Raw genomic sequence first — 13250 nt, 5'->3', positions numbered from 1 at the left:
ATATTTTCTTTTATAAAAAATACATAAATTATTCATTTATTTAATCATTAAGTAAAAAAAAAAAAAAGCCTCGGTCAAACCATCGGTAGATCAGTTCAATATGCATTTCCCAGCTTACCCAAATATTTGCCCGAATATTAGAGTCGATCGGTTTTCCACCCATGGTTTCTTATCATTCTACTTCAAGTTAAATTGATAACAATGGTAGCACAAAATTATTAAAAATATTATATCCTTGTGGTATTAAAAACAAAAAAAACAAAATCCAAAAAACGTAAAAGGCCGAGAATTCAAGCTATCTAATGCTACACGTACGTACAGGCAATATTGGTCCACAGCCCTCGATCTCCACATGTATAGACTCTATAGAATGGTCCTTTTTAATAAAGAAAGAAGAAGGGAACCAGCGACGTGACGAATGAAGATAGCATTATTGTGTTATCGAGTTCAATGCGCGCGCGCGGCGCCAGCTGCTGAGTTTGACTTGGAAACAAAAATCCACCGTTGGCTCTATGTAGTAAAAATGACAGAAAAGTCAAGCTAGCTGCGGGGGGCCAACATCAACTTAACAAGCATGCATGGGTACAAAACTGGGTGCATTAAACCGCATGCAAATTTGCTGGCATCAAGTTGAGCGATCATGTCTGCGTGTGACCTTAGCTACCTCAACTTGCACTGATCAGTGATTCAGTACTAGTGTTAATTGCTTCCTGAATTTGAAACATTTTTGTGGAAGTATTACAAGTTATACGGACTACTTTCTCTGTGCCCAATAGTACCTGATCCGATGGATGCTTTTCTTTTTTCTTTTTTTTTTTTTTTAGAAGAGCAGGAAGTCACATGTCCAATAGTACTGACCCCTCCCAAATTTTATTAAAAAAGCTCTCACTTATGGCGGAGGAATACTGTGATTACAAGAAAGGACCATGGAAAACAGGCCCAAAATCAAGAACAAACTAGAACAAAAGTAAAAGACCACTATTAAAACAAAACCCACCACAACCCAAAAACCAAGGCTTACAAAATAACCCCAACTTTTACAAACTAACATCTCAAAGAAGGAAAACCCAAAGAATCCAAACGGATCAAGCCTCTAAGAACCCGAGGCAAATTATAACTACTCGAAAAATCCCACTCAGATCCTAAGGCCCCTGCCTTTGCTAACCAATCTGCCACCCTATTACCTTCACGATAAACATGCTGAAACCGACAATGAACCGTGCAAGCTAACTCAACAATTTCCTTCCAAAAATCCTCAAGATACCAAACTCCACATCTCTCTTTACTCCACCAAGAAATAACTACCATAGAATCCATTTCAACTATCACATTTGAGATATTCAGCGTTTTGCATCTTCTCAACCCATAAAGGAGAGCCATAAGCTCCGCCTTATTATTAGAACCAAACCCAATATAAGAAGCATAAGCCTGAACCATACCACCAGTCGCATCCCGAATAACCCCACCAATACCACAAGAGCCCGGGTTACCCATACTACTACCATCCGTATTCAATTTAAACCACCCCAGCGGCGGTTTATCCCACCTCACCACTTTACAACTTTGAACTTTCGGAACCACCGGAACTATCCGCAAAGCATCCAGAATCATACCATCTCGACGAGACAGATTATTATTTTGCTTAGCCGCCTGTGAGATGGACCCTAACCACACACATATAGAATGAACAACAGAATTATGCGATTCCACAATACCTTCCATTCGAGCAAGACACCTTCTTCTCCATAGGCGCCAAGTAATTATAATGGGAATAATGCCAACAATAAAGCCCACCTGTGAGGATGAGCTAGCCCTCCTAAACCAAATCTCAACATTCTGTTTCCAAGTTCTACCAAGAGGTATACCAATAAGATTTCCAAAAAAAGACCACACTATGAATGGAAATTCTTCCTCATAAAACACATGATTAATATCCTCAATATGACCATGATTACAGCAATTACATTTTGATACCAAAGGAATACCAATACGGCGTAATCTGTCATCCACACTCAAGACTATAAACCAAGTCCTCCAATTTTGTACGTACCAAGAAAAATCTGGCCCACCGATTTACACCAATGCCAAAAAAGCTGACTTATATATTCGTACGATCCCATTTCATCTTTATATTTAACAAATTAAAAGAAAAAAAAAGACTCGTACGAAATAACATTTTATAATTAGAGGAAACTAAGGAAAGGAAAATGGAAAAGAAAGTAGCATGCACCAGATGAGTCAGTAGGACAGTACTGCCAAGTTAGACAACTGTTACGAATTTATGGTACGGAAATTAATTTCGAATAATATTTCAAAATTGCTAAAGACGCACGTGGTTTATATATATATATGTGTGTGTGTGTGTGTTTATATGTATCATTTGTGTGTGTATGACTCGAGAATTGAGAATTAGTAAGTTATAATTTCCATGGTACATTGATATATGCAGACAGCTCTGAGCGGCCTCTAGCTATTTATATGCATTACAGTCTGGACATTAATATACTGTCGTGTACACACACACACACATACATATATATATATATATATATATATATATGCATTACAGCCTTTCCATTTTTCCTGCCATTTAAACGTGGAAACTCTGTAGTTTGAGCTTATGAAATGTAAATTTTAATTTCTCTTTTTTATTTATTATTTTAATTTTTTTTTATTTTACAAAATTTTCTCATAGAATTATGATAATTAGAGGACAAAAGTGTTTTGTTTGCTCGGATTGTCATGTATTTATGTAAAGATGGGTAACATGCAATATACCCAAGTAGTACTAGTATACCGTCCACTTTAATTCATAAGATAGATCATCAGAAATAAACAACACAAGAACAGTGACAGTGGATTGGATTTGGAAGATCATGAGCTGGAAAACTGATGGAGAAAGTAAAGTTTCAAAGTTCATGAATGGACCCCCCACACGCCCTCTCATGCTCGAGGTGGCCAGCCCTTCTCAACCCTAGCTAATGTCGGCCGCTCGAAGACAAATATCATGTGTACGTAGCAGGAAGCTGGATCTGGCCATGTACATGAATGATCTATGGTTCCAGCAAGTTATATTATATATATAGAAATATAATTATTTATGATGCATGGATTAGTTCACGTACACACACACACACATATATATATATATATATATATATATATATATATATATTACTAGATGAAAGCAACGTGTAATGCACGTTTACTTAGTTTATATTTAAATTTTTTTTTGTTAAGAACTAATTTTTTATTAATAAAAATGTAATATTTTCGGTTAATTAAATAACAATATAATATTTATGTAATTTATAAATAATTACACGTTATGATATTTTTAAAAAGTCCAATTAGAGCTTTAATTACAATCACTCACAGGTAATTTTAAGTTTGGGAGGGCATATTCTGCCAACTTGTAGGAAATAATTCTGACATGTACATCAGATAGTTTTAAAGAAGTCCAATTGGAGCTTTAATTACAATCACTGACAAATACATCAGATAGTTCTTGCAGACGTACGTACGTTTCTTATAGGATAGATAGATAGAACTTAATTGGACACGAAATTCATCATGATCATATACATACATACATGTACATACGCGTGATGAGTTGCAGTTTGATCTTTTTGAGGCACAAAAACTAAACTCGGATTCCTAGTCCTAGTCATAATGATTATCTCCGCAGCCCACTTTTCTTAACCTATATAATTAATTACTGCACTTTGATAATATACATATAGACGAACGGCGTTAACTTTAACAGAAAAATAATAAAAAATAGTTAAAATAAGATTTTCTGTTAGATAACTACTTATTTGTCTAGGAAAAGGAAATACAAGGTTAAAAATAGATAAAAAAAAAAATAAAGATTAAAAAAAATCTAAATTTTAGTAAAATAATAAACAAATCAAATATTATACGTACAACATATAAATATTGATAATATATACATGATATATAGTTCTTTTATTATTATTTCTTTTCTTCATAATTTGAGCATTATTAATTAAGTATATAATATATATACATATATAAGATCATCAGTCATAAACAAATCAAATAATGTACATACAATATATAAATATTGACAATATATACATGATATATAGTTATTTTATTATTTGTTTTCTTCATAATTTGAGCATTATTAATTAAGTATATAGGACTGTTAATGTTAATGCAAATCAGTATTAAAAAGTGATCTTATGGGCTTGTTGGGCATATAATAATAATAATAATAAATTAGAAATAATATTTAGATGACTACATACTGATCCCTAAAACCTCAATTAATGCATAGGGTCAGATATTAAAACAAAACTTATTGGCAGCAAACATTTTTAGTTGGCCAAACGGTGTTAACTTTAACGGAAAAATAATAAAAATCGTTAAAACAAGAATTTTTATTAGATAGACACTTTATATATATAAAGAGATATATAATTTCGTAAGGTCAGTTATTTGTTTCAAAACAAATATTCAAAGTATATGATAAAGGAGATCAGCGGCTTTATTAACCGATTTTTATAAGGATTAATGAATTATATATTCATCCATTTAAGTAATTAAAAAATTTCATAAAAGCTTAATTAAACCGTTGAACTTCTGAACTAACCAATAAAAGAAAAATCAAAATGCTGATGCATATATGCTACTTTTGCCAACTATAAGCTGCCATCCTTATCAAAGAACCTCATGAAAAAGTTGATTAAAGAAAGTACTACGACTCCTTACCGTCCATGCAGTCCTGTAAAGCACATGATCGAGATACCATAATATTAATATTGCATGCTTAATTCATATATCATTTAATTGAGGTACACCATACACACACACATATAATATATATATATATATATATATATATATATATAGCACTAGATTTGATTCGATTCGAAAGCTTAATTAACGTGTGGATTTGACCCAATAATATTGCCATATTTATAACCGATCGTTATTGTGACCATCGATCGTCTAATATTGATTTCATTAATAATATTCTCATGCATATATACCCACCGCATAAAATATTGTACAATATATAATTGAATGAAGATTATATATATGTAGTCTCTGGCTTTACGTTATAAAACGTATAATGGAAGGAAGATATAACTTATGAATGCACATGTGAGTACTGTCTAAATAAATCTGACATAAAGTAGATCAATAAGAGTGAATATATATATATATATATATATGAATTTGATTAAACATTACACTTAAATTATTCTTTAGTTTACAATTTTCATCTCAACTGTTCCACATATGTAGTATAGAAAATTTTTGACCACATTCAAATGCCTTCAAGTTGGTACTGTAGAACTATATCTTGCTATTAAGTTGACTGAAATGTAATATCTAATTGTGTGCAATTTGCAAAATACATTAAAACACTAATTTCACTAAAAATTCATTCACCATCTTCTTGAGGGTGAAATTGATCATATTTCACATAAAGTGATCAAACATTCATTGGAGTGCTTAAATGATAAGTTTGGTCTATGTAAAAGTATTTCATGACTTTTTCTATATATATTGACTGAACAACAAAAATTACATTTGAAAAGTGCTCAATTTGAAAACCAAGACAAGATTATATTCATTTTCAAAGTTCTTTCATTTCAAGTCCACTTTTTATATAAGTTGCGGTTTTTATGCGCTTTTCTGAAGTTTCAACAAGATTTAAATCTTTGACATATACCCCAACAATAGTAAATCTAGAATATAAATTTTTAATGACAACACATAGGTAAATTAGATTATTTTCAAATATGTTTTTATTAGATATTCACTAAGACAATTACACTACATGCGTCTGGATTGTTTTAACCCATATAAAAATCTATGTAGCTTGATAGAAAAAATATTTGAAATTTTGAATTATATACTTTAAGTACTTTATATTCTTTAGGGATTTATATATATATATATATATATTTATATCATGATCCAGTGATCTATATAAATATGTTGTAACAACATTTATTAAATGCATATCCAAACTTTTTGGACTATCAAGATAACAAAAAATCTAAGAGGAACAACAATCGAGAAAAAAGGATTAAACTGACCAGAACTAGCTGGCATATGCTGAAATCAACCAAAATCAGTAGAGAACCGATCTGTCAACAGTCCAAAGTGGCAGATACCGACATTGGTACGTTCGTTTCGGTTTGAACATGTGCCGACCGATTATATGTATTTTTATTTTTTATTTTATTTAGAATAAAACAACGATTTAACTTAAGTTAAACGACGTTGTTTCATTAGAATGATGTAGAAAAACAAATAATTGAAATGATGTTATTTGGTTTAATAAATCAAACGGCATCATTTTGATTTGGACTGAAGCCCTAACCTGAGCTCCCCTTTTATCCTCAATTTCATCTTCATAAATCTTCACCTTGTTCTCTCTCTCTCTCTCTCTCTCTCTCTCTCTCTCTCTCTCTCTCTCTCTCACACACACACACAGGCTTCTATGGCTCCTGACTCCCCCTCCACTCGATCCAACTGGCCACCGACGGTCCAGAATTTGCAAGTCGTCGCTCGTCGGTTCTCCTCGCACATCCTGTCTTCCAAGTTGCCTAGTGGTGTTTCGTAACTGATATGTATTTTTCCTATTATTTTATGTCTAACTTTTTTATATGTATATGTGTAGGCATTTTGAAACTTGTAGAACAAATTTTTGAGACTATGGATAGTAACTGATAGCCTATTTCCCAATGTAAGTTATCTGCATGTTCGTTTTAGTGTACTTTTTCGCATGAGAAAATTTAATGTGATGTTGTTCATTGAATATGTTGTGGTTTTGTTGTGATGTTGTTTTGATGTGAATTTCGAAAAGATGAGTGAACAATAATCTAAATTTTAGAGTTTTAGACTTGTGATATTTCTCATGTTAAAAACTAGCTTCTGTGTAATTGTAGTTCTTATGTTCATGTTTGGGACATGTGTTTTATAATTATTTTTTTTTCTTTCACATGTTAAATAGATTCTTCGCCAACTTCTATTGATATTGATTCAAACATTATGACCCTTCAGTGCCCCTAGTCATAGTACTTGTCCACTTTCTAAGAAATGAACAAATGATGATCTGTTGTTTGTTGGAACCATTTTAAAATGGTAAAGAGTGGTTTCGTGGATTAGCCTAATGCTAAGTGTAACTATTATAGCAAAATATGTGTTTGCCATTTAAAGAGAAACAAGACTTCAATCATGCAAAACTATGTCTGCATGTCTTAAAACTTCTCATAAACATAGGCTATTGGATAGGTATCAAATAACTTGGTGGGTGAAGAAACAACTGATAAGGGGTTGAAGAGAGTGTTGTTAGTATGATGAGAACCCTTGTATCCCATAACTATAGTGAAGAGGTTGTAAGGTTAGCGATTGCAGAGATGATAATTATAGATGAATTTCAATTTAGAGTTGTTGAAGAGCAAGGGTTTTAGGCGTGATGGTCTCTTGGCCTCGATTTAAAGTGCCATATCACATCATGGTTGCAAGATATTGTATGAAGTTGTTTGTATTGAAAATAGGAAAGCTAAAAAAATTGTTTAAAGTTGTTGGCATGAGGTGTTTATTGACAATCAATATAAGAACATTGGTAAAAAATACTAATAACGTGTGTTTCACCGCCTATTTCATTGATAGAGATTGGAATTTGCAAAAAGAAAAAAAAAATGCATTAATTTTTATTCAACTCCTAATCATCAAGAGGATATTATTGGGAGGTATGTTGAATCGTTTGGCAGGGAATGTGTTGGGGGAAAAAATATATGGATATGAGATGCTATTTTCATATTTTGAACCATATTGTGAATGGAGGTTTAAGAGAATGTGATGATGCAATTACAATAGTTTGAAATACAGTTAGATATGTGCACTCATCTCCTACATGATTAGATAAGTTTAAGAGATATACAAAAAAAAAGAATATTGATTGTAAGAAAATCTTTTCTCATGATGTTGGAAACAACTAAGAAGTTTGAAAAGGTGTTTAAGCAAATGGAGAGTGAGGATTTGAATTTTGTCTTTTACTTTATTCACACGAGGCTTTCAAAAGCAAAGGAGTGGGAGATAGTATGAGTGTGTTTGTAAGGTTTTTAAAAATATTTTATATTGCAACTAAGAAATTTTCTCAGTCTTTGCATGTCACGACCAATACCAATTTTCAAAAGAGTTGATTAGGTTGATTCAAAGCAATAATTATTGTTTAATGAACATGACCATAGGAGATGGAAGAAAATATGATAAATATTGGGGGGTCATTAGATAGGTTGAATTTGTTGATATCCATTGTAGTTGTGATTAATGCACATAACAAGTTAAGGCTTCTTAGTTTTTCGGAAGAAAATTCATTATGAGACTTGAGTTGTAGAGTTGCTATCGAGTATGAGACAAATATTAGTGGATTTGTATACAGAGTATAATGTGACAATTAGTTTTACCACAACTCACTGAGAACATGAGCCACCTTTGAGATTTACAACCATAAATGATGGTAATTGCGATACAAAGACATGATAGGTATGATAAGTGGGATCAAAGATCCACAACTGTTGAAAACTGAAGCATCAAGAGTGAAGAATCAAGAATATTTATTTATCTTATATTTTAGAGTTGTAAGCTTTTATTTAGTATTATTTGTATGGTGCTTAAAATAATTTGGTTTGTAATTTGTACTACACATCTTGTGAAATTGTTTTTATTTTATTTTTATTATCTAATTTGTATTTACTATTTTAATTTGTTATTCTTGTTAGCCAAACATTAAAAATAGATTTAAATTTTTTAAATGAGACCTTAATATTAAAAATGACCATTAAAATGTCATTATACCAAATTTTAATTAAGCCTTAACAAAAGGCTTGAAATACATTGTTTGAAACCTAAATGTGTGGCCCAAACTGCCGAATCAACTAGAACTGGACCGGCCAGTTCTCTCTCCCCTCGTCGATCAATTGTGTTGGCTCTACACTCATAAAATGATGGTCGGCATGATTTTTTGTCCTTACAAAAGCATGAATATAATTGTATCCACTATAAAGGAATATGTTTCTTCATAATTAACACTATGTTTTTGCGAGAAACATTGTACAACAAGTCATGCTTTGTATCTCACAATCTCATTTTTTTCATTATGGTTATATACAAATATCCATTTATATCTAGTAGGCGTCATCACACCTTTATGTGTTTGAATTGCAGGGCCAAATACTTCAAGCTTGCTAGGACATTAATTCTGCTTGAATTGCTTCTTTCCATTTCGGCCAATCAATTCTTTAACAGATTTTGGTTAATTTTCATCATCACTTTTGTTATATTTAGATAAACTTTATATAAAAATATATTGTCGTCAACAATTTTATTTATAATACATAATTCTCTCGTACTTACATAATGTATCACGGTCTCGTTATTTTTAAGTACCTAGTCCTCCTTAAGGGATAACTTTTTAGGAGATTATGCTTCAAGGAAATCTATGCTTGAAGAATTTTGTACAGAAATTTCGGATTGATCTAATGTTCTTGTTGCCTGCTTTGTAGCTATGGCCTCTTTAGGAGCACCAATTTTTTTTATTTGTAATTTTCTCTTTTGTAGAGTTTTATCCTTATCATCAAGAAGTTTTCCACACTTTAGGTTTGTCTTAGACTTATTAACTGTTGTATTATTTGATTGTCCTATATGAACATCAATCTTCGCTAGAATGTTGGCAGCCGAAATATGAAACTTCACTATATTCTTATTATTAGTAAAGACATTTGATAATTGATTTGCAATATCTTATAAAGGAATGGTCATATAAACTTCTAGTTCACATTTATTTGTACAAGGATGAAGATAAGATAACATCAAAGTGTTCTATGTTATTTATTTTTACTGCTTTTGACTACTTTTCTGCCCTAATCATGGGAAGACCGTTCCTTACAAAATGACAATGTTCACAATATGCCTTGAAGACATATCTTAATACGTTGGGGAGGTGCAATCGAAACATATATAGTACAACCAAATGTACAAATATGAAAAATACTTGGTGATTGGCCAAATGCAAGTTGCATTAGAGAATATTGATTATAGGCAGTTGGTCTTAGTCGAATCAATGATGGAGCATATAAAATTGCATGTCCCCGAACAGAGATATGTAGTTTTGTTTTCTAAAGTAATAGTCAAGCAATTAATTGTAAATGTTTAATAAATGACTCAAATAAACCATTTTGAGTATGCGTATGAGCAACAAGATGTTCAATATTAATCCAAATGACATACAACAAGATGTTCAACATTAATCCAATTGGATGTAAATTCTTTTGCGTGTCCAATTGAATAAATTAAATTGGATAATAAAAAAATTAAGTCTGTAATCTAATGATTTATTAAAGAAGTCTATCAAATGCAGCATTTTGAGTAGAGTAGACAAGTGACCATTTAGTTGATGCATCTATTAAAATCATAAAATATCTAAATGGGCCACATGTTGGATGTATAGGTTCACATATATCTCCATGGGTTCTTTGTAGATATGATAGAGATTCTATAATTACCTTGGAAGGGGATGGCTTGATAATTTTCTTTCGTTTGGAACATGCTACACATGGATAATCACTTGGTAAAAGAATCTTTTGGTTGTTTAAGATATGTCCATTTAAATTCTCAATTATTTGATGCATCATGATTGATCCTGGATGACCAAAATGATCATACCAAAGCATAAAGATATTTAAGTCAGACTAGTTCTTGTGTACTACAACATGTTATTCAATTTTTTCATTGTTATATAATATAACTTAGAAGATAAAGCTGACAATTTTTCTAATATGAAACTCGAGTCCAATTTTATTGCTATAATGTAAAAATATTCATCAATGTCTTCGTTAGTAGTTTCAACCTAATAACCATTATGTCAAATATCTTTAATATAGAGTAAATTTCTACTAGATTTCGAAGAATACAAATCATTGTCAATACAAGATTTTGTTTCTTTTAGTAACATAATATTGATATTTTCATAACGTTAATCAGGTTTGATGAACAAGATATTGTATTGATGTTGACACTGTTTAATGTTAAATATTGAAAATATTTCTTATCCTTAATAATTGTGTATGTTGTATGATTGTCTAATAAATATAGATCTTCACTAATCATCTTGGAATTGATCAATAAAAAATAAAGTTTAACAAGATTTATTAAAACATAAGAACTCGAACATAATGTGGTTACATTATAAACAGAGAAAATTAATTGTTATAGTCGTATGAGTTACTAATCAAAAGATTATTGTCATCCTTAGGGTTTATAAAGAAATCAGAAATCTCGAGATGAGTTAAGTTCATCCTATTTGGATTACTAACATATTTTAGATGATCTTCTAATTTTCGTGGACGGAAAAATTAACTTTGACATTTTTTTCTTTTCCTTTATAAATGTTTGATATAAGTTCACCAAATGTTTAGATGAATGACAAATAAGTGACAAATTCTCTTTCGTACCGCACCTATGACATTTAACTTCATATTTCTTTATAAGCTTATTCTACAAGCCTTTATTTTCATCTTACTTTGTCACTGTGTGGTTCTACTTATGGTAGTATGTAGTGTTTCTTTTTGAAAAACTTTGAGTATGCTTCACTGATTTTTATAGTTTTTTCTACCATATCCACGTGGACGACTACAATTTCCTTTATTATGATTAAATAAGATTTCATTGGATTTAGGGAATGGAGTAGAACTAGTCAAACAAGATTGGTATTTTTTTATTAATAACTTGTTATTTTGTTCAACCACTAATAAACAATATATTAGTTCAGAATACTTAGTGAACTACCGCCCTCGATATTGCTGTTGTAGAAGCACATTTGAGGCATAAAATGGAGTATATGTTTTTTCCAACAGATTCTTATTAGTGACTTTTTCTCCACACTATTTCAATTGTGAACTAATTTTTACAAGTAGAGAGTTATATCCACTAACAGTCTTGAAATCTTGCAACCTTAAGTGCATCCAATCATAACGACTTTTGGGAGGATTATGGTCATCTGGTGCTCGTATCTTTCCCTTAAACTATCTGTAAAATCAATGGATCTTCCATTGTAAAGTATTTAGTTTTCAATACTCCATGCAGATGGTTGTGAAAGAAAATAATTACTTTAGCACGATCTTGGAGGAATGCTTTATTTCCTGTCTTAATAGTATTTTCAGGATTGATTGCATCAACATGAATCTCAGTATCAATGATCCATGATAAATAATTGTTGTTAGAAACATCGTGGGCAAAAATTCAAGTTTTGTAAGACTTGGCAAGATCTATAACAAAGATATTATGTATTGAATGATAAAGAAAGTATTTAAAATCAAACTGACATATAGAAAATAAGAATCTTCATCACATTGATATGATAATATTCTACTCTATATAATATCATATAGATTGTACCAATATTTTATAAAATGACTTATACCACAATAAGTAGATATTAATATTTATAGAAGAGAAACTTATAGTGGTTAGAAAATGTTAAGCAAATATATTTCTAAAGATCGAAAGAACATAATGGTTGGCTAAAATCTCGCGTTAATAATGTGTTGTGCAATTAAAGAAAAGTAGCAAGAGAATTGAAATATTACAATATATAAAACTTGCTCTCTAGGAGCTCAACTATCATTTAATTCAAATTTTTTGTGTTGTACAAATAATACTCAATACAACATTTTATAAGCATAAGATGATAAGTAGTATGAAAGGGTGATATATGAATTAATGAGATATATTGATGATTTAAGAATTCCAAGAGTTGATACATGAATGGACAGAATTCTAAGTGATGGAATATAAATGGTCATCTACCAATTTCATGTAAGCATTTATAACATGCATAAAGTACTCATGTCATTTTTTAAGTACTAAGTACAAAAAGTAATCATAATTACACACATAACAACAATAAGAATAAAGTAGATATATAGGAGTAATGTACTTGAAGGAATTAAGCATAGTGTTTATTGGCATTTTCCCAATAGGGTTGGAGCCCAACAATATGATGATGGCTTGGGTATTGACACGATTCTTGCACACGTATCTATGACATAAATAGCAAATAAAACATATAAATTATAAAGAAAAAGAGAGACACATAAATTTACGTAGTTCGTCATAAAAGTTTATGTCTGCGGGTCATTTGTGGCCGAAATCCACTATACTGGATGGTCTTACAGTCTGTCATGGTATCACATAGTTTTCAA

The sequence above is a fragment of the Juglans regia genome, chromosome 1, assembly GCF_001411555.2.
Source record: "Juglans regia cultivar Chandler chromosome 1, Walnut 2.0, whole genome shotgun sequence".
In the NCBI taxonomy this organism is placed as follows: Eukaryota; Viridiplantae; Streptophyta; class Magnoliopsida; order Fagales; family Juglandaceae; genus Juglans; species Juglans regia.
Note: the sequence above shows the minus strand (reverse complement) of the source record.